General features: G+C 45.2%; 1 long non-coding RNA gene across 1 annotated transcript in view; it reads right to left on the reverse strand.

Annotated features, from left to right (window-relative positions):
- The window catches only part of LOC109300440, a 15,300-nt gene extending 15,141 nt beyond the window's left edge, over nt 1–159 (reverse strand). Inside the window, exon 1 of the long non-coding RNA XR_002098233.1 lies at nt 79–159. This is a non-coding gene — a long non-coding RNA (uncharacterized LOC109300440). The remainder of the gene's footprint in view (nt 1–78) is intronic.
- Between the last annotated feature and the right edge of the window lie 8,966 nt (nt 160–9,125).

The following is a 9,125-nucleotide window of genomic DNA, read 5'->3' on the forward strand; positions in this document are numbered from 1 at the left end:
TCCATGCTGATCAGCCCGGCCAGGTCAGGCGTGTCACGTTAATCTGTGTGTGTTTGTGGGTATGACTGATTTGGGGACTGGAGGAACCCAGCCCCACTGAACTGAATCCTGCAAGATAGCTTCACTGGGGGTGAAGGCTTGCAGGGGGAGAGATACAGCTCCGTATAGAAACACCAGTAACACAAGCAGCACATTAATAGAATTACCAAGACCCTAAATAAATGAGCACACTCCAAAGTAGTGGGTAAATATGGTAACACTACTGGAATCCTCAGAGGGTAAGTCAGAACAGGTGTAAAGTGAAACAAATGAAAGCATTTCCTTTCCTCTTCAAAGAAACATGCATGAGCACAGCTAAGCAAGCTCCAAACAGGCCTAAAAGCTGATTCAAAATAGGACTGTAGTATTTAGCTTAAAGATGATGCCATAATCACCAAACTGACAAGCCTTTTGCTCCTCTAAAGGGTAATCTTCCTATCTGAGGATAAAAATTAAATGTGATGACTAGAACCTGTATTGGTCCAAACTTGGGTTTTATTATATATAGCAGGGTTGTCCAAATTCTAGGCAGTGCCATGGGGTGCACATTACATGGGCTTCACATGTGTAGGGGCAGCTTCCCCGGGTAGTCCAGTTCTGCTTCTGGTCATGCGTGGAGTCCAGTTCCTCTCTTCCCAGCTGTGCACAGTGTGCAGGCAACACAGACCACTCCCTATACCCCCTCCAACCACACCAACCTGGCCCCAGGAGCAGGGCAGAAAGCAAAAGCCAAAAGAAAGGGCCTCTAGCCACAATAGAAGTAGGAGTAATGGGAGGAGCAGGGGCTGGGTGGGAGCCTGCAGGCCATATATTAACAGTTCATGGGACACAGGTCACCAGTTGGACACCCCTCATGTACAGCATTGAGGTCTTCAGCAGGTACTGCCTGCCTCACTCTAAGTACTCTATGATTTGGGCCAATTCTCTTTGAATACCTTTCATTTAGATCTCACAGACATGAGGTTGAAGCTTTGCATGAGTTCTTTAGCAACTACTTGAATGTTGCATTCATTATTAGGTTATTTTCAGGTCATCTCAACATCTAGAACAGCAAGCACAACAAAACAATAGTGCTATGAGTCAGTTCATTAAAAGCAGATGTTCAACTGTATGCCTGATACTAATGTTGAGGTTTGCAAGTTGCTGTGTCTAGGCTAACTAGAATATCTTGGCAATATAAAAGTCATAGAAAATATATTGCCCCCTGTATACAACAAGAGGGAGCATGATCCAAAATGTCATCAATCCTTCATCAGCTGAATTTATCCTTTCTCATACCAAGTATATTGTAATTTTTAATATCAGTTGTTAATCGATCAATTTCTACAAGTTTCAGAATCTGCAGGAAGAAGATGGAACAGGTCCTGAGATAGAAGGAAACAAAGCAGCATCTCTAGATATTGTCTAGTGTTGCTTCAAAGATTTTTTGTTTAAAAAGGAAAATAATCCACTGAATACTTCTTCTTTCCCCCTGCCCCCAATATGGTAGTGTAGATAGCCATAGCATTTTGGGCAAAATTATAGAAGGAGTTAGCAAGATAAACACCAGGAGGCCACCAGGGTTGGAGGCTGCAAATGAGGAAAACAGCCAAATGCTGCTTTCTTGTGGGTCTAAAGAAAACATTCCAGAATGAGTGCTTTGGCATGGCACTCTTGCAGCCTGGGATGAACTAACTGAACGTATGAAATCCTTGTGGGTTTTAAAACTGTTTTGTCTTCACAGACACTGTGAGATGAGTAAGCATTAGCCATACTTCTGTGCCACCCCTCAAACAAATCTCTCTACGGCCTTAGAGAGAGGTTTCTAATTTGCCACAGAATGAATGAATTGGACCTGAAGGGCATTTTTACATATGCAAGTGGCTCAGGGCTGGGGCTTTGAAAACCACCGGGCACTGCATTCCTTATAGTTGTATAAGAGGCAAAATGTGTGTGAGCACGCAGAAAATGGCAGCAGCCCATTTCTTAACTAAAACACAAAGAAGGTGTTTTAGTTCAAAAGCGCACCACTGCCATTTTCTCCTTGCTGATGTGCATTTTGCTGCTTCTACAACTGCAAGCGTTGCACGCTGTGTACATAGGGTGGCCATCATAGAGGACATCCTAGTTTTCTGCTGCTCTGTCCTCTGTCCTCCGTCCTCTATTGATATGAAACCTGATGCCTTTATATCCTCATAAAGGACATAAAGGTGTTGGTTTTCATATCAACAGAGGACAGAAGACAGCCAGACTGTCCTCTATGATGGCCACCCTATGTGCACATCAGCTTGCATGCGGAGCAGACTTGATTAATTGGGTCTGCTCCGACATGCCAGATCTCTGGTGCATCTGGGCATGAAAATGTATGTGTGTAAATGCCCTATCATTTTAAAATTATGATTGGACAAATTTATCACTCTGGTTCCTTTTTTTGAAATGTGCCTTGACTTATATCTCAACAACAGGTTAAAAAAACCTTTAAACACTGCCAATGAATAGAAATTATACAAATGGGCATGTCACAATCCGACTTAGTTACTCAAACCTTGGCAGCTGCTTTATAAACAAAGCTACTGCATCAGTTGGCAGCATGCAAATCATAGAGCTTTTATACAGCTGGTTTCAAAAAATGGGATTTAGAGAATTAGTAGATAATGAATCAAGATGATCAAGTGGATCAAGATTTATAAATTTGTAATGAGTTCTCAAGTTGAGAACTTGAAACTCTAACCTCTAATTAGGGCAAAATTTAGAAATCCAGGTGAAATAGTTGTACTTCAGTCATGTGCTATAAAGCAAACAGACCCCTAGTCCAAAATAATGAATTTTAAATCAAAAGCTACTTAAGTGTCTGTATTATCATGATTTGTATTCCTGCTTTGAGTTAAATCTTCATTGTCTACATCAAGAAATGATGTTGGAATGACTGATCAAATACATCAAAGGATTTCATGTTTTTTCCCCTGGATCAGTTTATAGGATCAGAGCCTGTCACTGTAGGCCCTGCTGTTAGGTTGATCATTTAATGCTAGAATCTCTATTCACATGTCTTGAGTGCTTTGAAATAGTAAAGGCTAAAAATGCACTAAGCAAAAGGGCTAGTAATTGATTTACTAATAACTAACATTCCAAAATTCAAATATTTCTTCTTTGTCTTGGTCAAAGCTATGATGCAACTCAAACCTGATGCAGAGATTCACTATACTTCTCAATTTAAATTAAAAGTAATATATAAGGACTTTTAAAGATATTTGAGTTTGATGGTTTTATGAAATTCTCTTGAAACAGAACTGTCATGTCAGATTTTTTACCATTTAGGTAGGAAGATTTTTCCTAGTTGGCTAGAAAAGGAATAAAAAATCTATGTTTTTAGTATACATTGATTGTCAAGGCATTGATAGCAAAGCACTTCAACTGCAACTCAGTGAAAATGTAAAGAATGGCTTTTGTTATAGCACTAGGAATCTTACCTGTAGTTTTGCTGCAGGCTTTTTAGTTGATCTGCAGCTGTAACCACTCCATAGCAGCAGCTTCTTGCTGTCTGGAAGCTTTTACGTTTCACTGACAGGATGATCTGGGCATCTGGATACAGGGTAACCAGTTTTCTTTTTCAGGTGATGATGGGTCACCAAGCAGATGTCAGCTAGTCTGACACTGGAAATTTGTTTTGGGAGTTAAAAGACTAAATTACTGGAGAAAGAACAATTTCTTCTGTGTTGTCTTATGCAGAATTCAGTCACACTATGAAAATAGTAGTTGACAGATGGATTCCAGTTGTCCAGGTGTGTTGAGGATTAATGTATGCGTTACTATTCCCGTGAAAAGTCAAAAGTTAAGAGAAGCTGGAGCAAAACAGCTGAAAAGAAGAGAGTAGTTAAAGTCAAGTGCCTCCAGGAGTACAGGAGGAGAAGGTATAATAATCTGTGTTCTGCCTCTTTAGGAGTGGGAAGCCTCACTCCTTCTGGGAATTCTGAACTTGTATATTCTTGTCTTCCTGGAATTCATGGCCTGCCAATGTACTTATTTCTTACAAAGAGATATAAGGAAGGAAAAATGGTCCTTTTCCACTTTTGTACCTGCATACTACTAGGTTGATGGGTAGTTCAATACCCTACAAGTGTATATATTAACTCATTGCTTTGTGATATATGGTTATTACTAAATTGTGCCCTGATTTAGAAAATCACTTGTATAAGCTTAAGCCCCTCTAAAGTTCATAGAACTGAGCATATATGTATAATTAACCAGGCTATCTAGAATACAGTTGCTTCCCTGAACTTACAAATTAGGGGTGCATCCACACATGCAGGCACATGCGCTTACAGCAGCTCAAACAGAAGTGGAACAAATTTGAGCTGGGGATTTTTGCCTAAGTGCACATGCTCGGACATGCACTTTGGTGTGGGGCAAATTGTGCCACTTGGAGCAAAATAACCCTGCCTGGCTCCTCCCAGATCTGCAGCCAGAGGGAGCTACAGCCTGGGGCCAGTATTGAGCCAGGTCCTGCTACTATGGAACCTGCCCAGCCTGGCAGTGTGAGTGGTCCCAGTGCCAGCAGGACCCGGCTCAGCGCAATGCACAGTTCCTGCACACTGAGCTAGGTTCTGTCTCTGGTGGCAGTACTGCCTGACCTGCATTGCCTGCGGGGAGGAGGCGCATGGCAGGACCCAGACCAGCATGGCTTGCAAGCCCAGCTTTAGACCTGAGTATGATGCACAACTCCAGGAGGTGTGCCGCCTGTGCAACTGCACGCTAGCTGCGTGGCCTAGGCTGAACTGGGTTGGGCTGGGTGGGCAGGGCACATTTTCCATGAGGCTCAGGTGCACCTAAGCCTCATGGAAAATGCACCCTGCCAGCCCGATCTGGGCCAGGGTATGCAGCTAGCATGCATTTGCACAGGAGCTGTGCCTCCCGTAGCTGCGCATCCTACTACAGTGCAAAGCCGGGCTAGCGAGCCATACCGGGTTGGGCCAGGTCAGGTCCTGCCGCCCACTTTATGGAGGGGCTTGAGCAAAGGCCTGCCCAGGGCTGTCTCTCGGGGGGGGGGGGGATGAATTGGTTTGACTGCCCCGGGCCCTGTCCCCAGGGGGGGGCCATGGACAGTGCCGTACAGGTCCCTGTGAGGAAAGAGAAGAGCCCCAGAGAAGTAAAATGGCCCCACCTATATCGCAAAGAACTCAGCAGGGATTCTTCTTCACCCAGTGTTTCAGGAGGGGAGGGAGAGTCAGCCAGAACTCCAGGATAAAAGGAGACGTGGGGCAGGTAAAAGGGGACGCAGGAAACTGGAAGTGACTGACTCAGGCAGTGAGATGGCAGGGAGAGCCAGAGGTGCTGAGGAAGCAAGGGAGACCAGGCTTAAGGGAAGCAACTCTGTGGAGGGAGCTGCCAGGGGAGAGAACCCTGAAGGAACCCCTGGAGAGAAACAGAAACTGCGGTGAGGCAGTTAGAAGGTACCGTAAAGACCCTAATAGGAGGGCGGAAGAAAAAGGGTACCGCAAAGTTGGGAATATAAGGGCAGAAGAAGTGCCAGTTTGCTTTTTTGTTCTCCTTTTTGTTAGGGTGAAAGGAAAATCACCCCAGATAGTGCTTTTACAACTATCAGGACAATAAGCCAGGAAATGGCTGGCTAAGATTGATAGCAGGTCTGTGCCAGGTTTCAGCTGGGTGAGATACAACCGGGCCCATTGGGGATATTGATTGGCCAGACCTAGAGACCCAAGGAGTATTTTGTACTGTTCAAAAGACAGATTGTGGAGATGACTGAATTACCACCCGGTGGAATAGGTGAGGGTGTAGGGGTTGGTGGAGGCCTCATTAAACTAAGACAAATTGCAAGAGCCAAAGCATCAAGACACAGATGCCCTGGCATTCTGTTTTCTCCCATAACAACAAGCTGTGGCAGGCAAGGTTGTGGAGCTGTGGGAGAGGCCAGCAAGATGTCGCAGTGGACTTCGGCTCATTAGCTGAGGTGCTAAAACTGTCTTGGTGTAGAAGATAGACTAAGAAAGGAAAAAAAGGGAAAAAAACCACTCAGGCAGGTGATGAGCTCCATAGATTGATGACACCTAGATCAATAGAGACAAGCCTCTACCACAGATAGGGGTGTGACTTTGGGGTGAAAGCCCACCATTGGACAGTCCCGCTGAGGCAGCCGTATGCTACTGGCTCTGCCTTGGCTGCCACACACTGCTGGCTCTACACTCCATCCACTCACCACCCCCGCTGCTCTGCATTTCAGCCACTCACCATGCCCTGTCCCCTCCCGCTCGCCACCCCCTGGCCCTGCACAGGATATGCCCTGGACCCCACATACCCCTAGGGATGGCCCTGGGGCTGCCACATGCCTGCTCCCCCACCAAGTGGCTGTGACACCGGTGGCAGCAGGCAAGCGGGGCTGTGGCTCTGCTGCAGGCATAGCGTGCTCTGATGTGGTACTGTGTGACCCGGGCTCCATACATGCTGAATGGACCTGGCCTGGCCTGGCCTGTCCAAGGACATGCATTAGTGGGCTGGGCTGGGTCCATTCAGCATGTACAGAGTCCGGATCACACAGGGCTGCATTGCTGCTGGCCATGCCTGCAGTAGAGCCACAGCCATGTTGCTTGTTGCCACTGGTATTGTGGGGGCCGGGTGGGGGGGGCAGGTGTGTGGCAGCTCCCGCTTGAGCCCCTCCATGAACCCACCCAGATACAGGAAATCCACCCCAACCACTCCCTACCCCCTCTGACACCTCCTGACATCCTCCAACAACCCTTGGCATCCTTCTGCTACTCCCCATAGCCCCTGACATCCCCCTGCCACTCCTCACACCTACCCCTGCCAACCACACCCATAATCCCCCACCCCATGTCCCTAACTTACCCTTGACAGTGCCATGGGTATCAGGAGCACCACAGAGATGCTTTGGCCAGAAACCAGAGCATCTGTCCTGGAGGACTGACTCCCGGATTGCTTCCAGCCACAGTCTTGGCCTGTGCCTTGCCCCGCTGTTCCATGGCATGTTTGTTTGGGTTTTTTTTGACTCCTGGATATCCAGGGATCTAATTTTGCCCCTGTGCTGCAAATATGTAGTGCAGGGAACATTTTTTTGTGCCCACATGTGTGTCTTGCAGCATCTCGAAGGGGTTTGAGAAGCTGCAAGAGGCACGTGCGCACTCATCTGGATGTGCCCTAGAGTTGCAATATCCAAGAAAGTATAGTTTGGAAATGTAAGGGGTGGAATTTGTCAAAAGAATGTTTTAGAAATATAATGAATTTATTTGGGCATTTATAAGGGTACTCACTGCACTGCACTAATTAAAACTGCCATTAACAAAGTTAAGTTCTCCAAGATCCTTCTGTTATAACAAAATAAAAGTAAAAAATGTCATTGCATATACAGATACATTTTCATATTTAATGTTCTTAGCTTAACGCTTGGATATTACATTAGAATTCTGCCTGTCTGTCTTTCTTCCCTAGTCTGAATAATATTTTATGGGATAGTAAAATCTTTGCCAAAATAACTAAAGGTGTTTTTACTTATCTACTTTTTGAAAGGAAAATAAGAGACCTAATGATGCTGAGTTGTTATGTTTGGACAAACTATAACTCCCTGCTGATTCAACTGGTCCCAGTTTTGACCTACTTTTATTTTGCATTAGTCATACTGTGCCTGCAGTTTTTACAGAGAACTCCCACTTAATTTCAGTGGACAGATATGTTAAAAAATTATGGCACAATATGGCTCCTTTATTCATATGCTCATTATGATTCTTTCTACACACAGTTTTCTTGTAGTAAAAATGCCTCGGGACTTTCTCCTATAAATAATAAGCACTGGCAGCTCTGAACTTATCAGAAACTTACCTTACAGGTGAAGGGGGAAGCAGGGGAGGAAACCCCCCCTAGCTAATCAATCAAGCAAAAAAAAAAGAATCCCAAATCACTGCCTGTTGAAAATTTAAGAAGAATTCAGATGTAGTGTTTGTTGCTGTATGGCATTATAAAGCATGTAATTCTTTCGCCTGAATGAAAATTTTTATCCAACACAAATAATTTTATTGGTGTCTATCAGGTCTCTTGCACAGATAAGGGGTGACTCATTCAGTGCCATTTCCTTGTCTTAAAGTGAATAGATTCCCAATGGTTTATATCAAGATAGCTCACCACTGAAATCCAGGTTGCAGAACCCTGTGGAGGATCTGTGTGGTTAGTGAAAGACGAGCAATGGCTGCATTACTTCCCATGGCTTCCTGTTGCCAGTCACCCTGCTATTGTTTGCCCTGCTGCTGGAGGTGGGTCTAGATGTGGCTTCCAAGGAGACTTGTGGTCTGGACCCAGCTTCAGGAGGGTGGTGGGAGGGCTGCGGGCTGGGTGAGTTGACACCCCGATCTAAGGTATTATTAGATTTACTGAGAAAGATGAGCAAAATAAAATGGCTTTTTAGATGCATGAAGCTGCATAAATTATATGCTTGTAAATACACTCATGTTTGAACTAAATTTAGAGGTGAATTTAAATTGGGGTAATTTACATACTGAAGAAACTGAATGTAGGTGGAATTTGGGGCAGACATGCATACGAGGAGAGGCTGAGAGACTTAGGCCTCTTCAGCCTACAGAAGAGAAGGCTGAGAGGGGACTTGGTAGCAGCTTACCACTACATCAGGAGAGTACATCAAGGGCTCGGTGAACAGCTCTTCACCAGCGCACCCCTGGGGAAGACCAGGAGCAAACTCCTGGAAGGCTGCTTTAGGCTCAATTCCAGGAAAAACTCCTTCACAGTCAGGTTGTCCAGATTGTGGAATAAACTCCCTCCAATGGCGGTGCAGTCACTTACTCTGGAAATCTTCAGAAGGAGACTGGACAGTCACTTTGCTGGGGTCACTTGACCCCAGTTGTCTTTTCCAGCCTAGTGCAGGGGGACTGGGCCCAATGATCTACAAGGTCCCTTCCAGCCCCTAACTATCTATGAATCAATATACAATATATATAGTTCAGTTCATAGTTTCATAGTTTCTAGGGTCAGAAGGGACCTGAGTAGATCATCTAGTCCGACCCCCTGCCATAGCAGGAAAGAGTACTGGGGTCAAATGACCACAGCAAGGTGTACATCTAACTTACTCT

This window comes from Gavialis gangeticus, unplaced genomic scaffold (assembly GCF_001723915.1).
Source record: "Gavialis gangeticus isolate Ggan-Ray unplaced genomic scaffold, GavGan_comp1, whole genome shotgun sequence".
NCBI lineage: Eukaryota > Metazoa > Chordata > Crocodylia > Gavialidae > Gavialis > Gavialis gangeticus.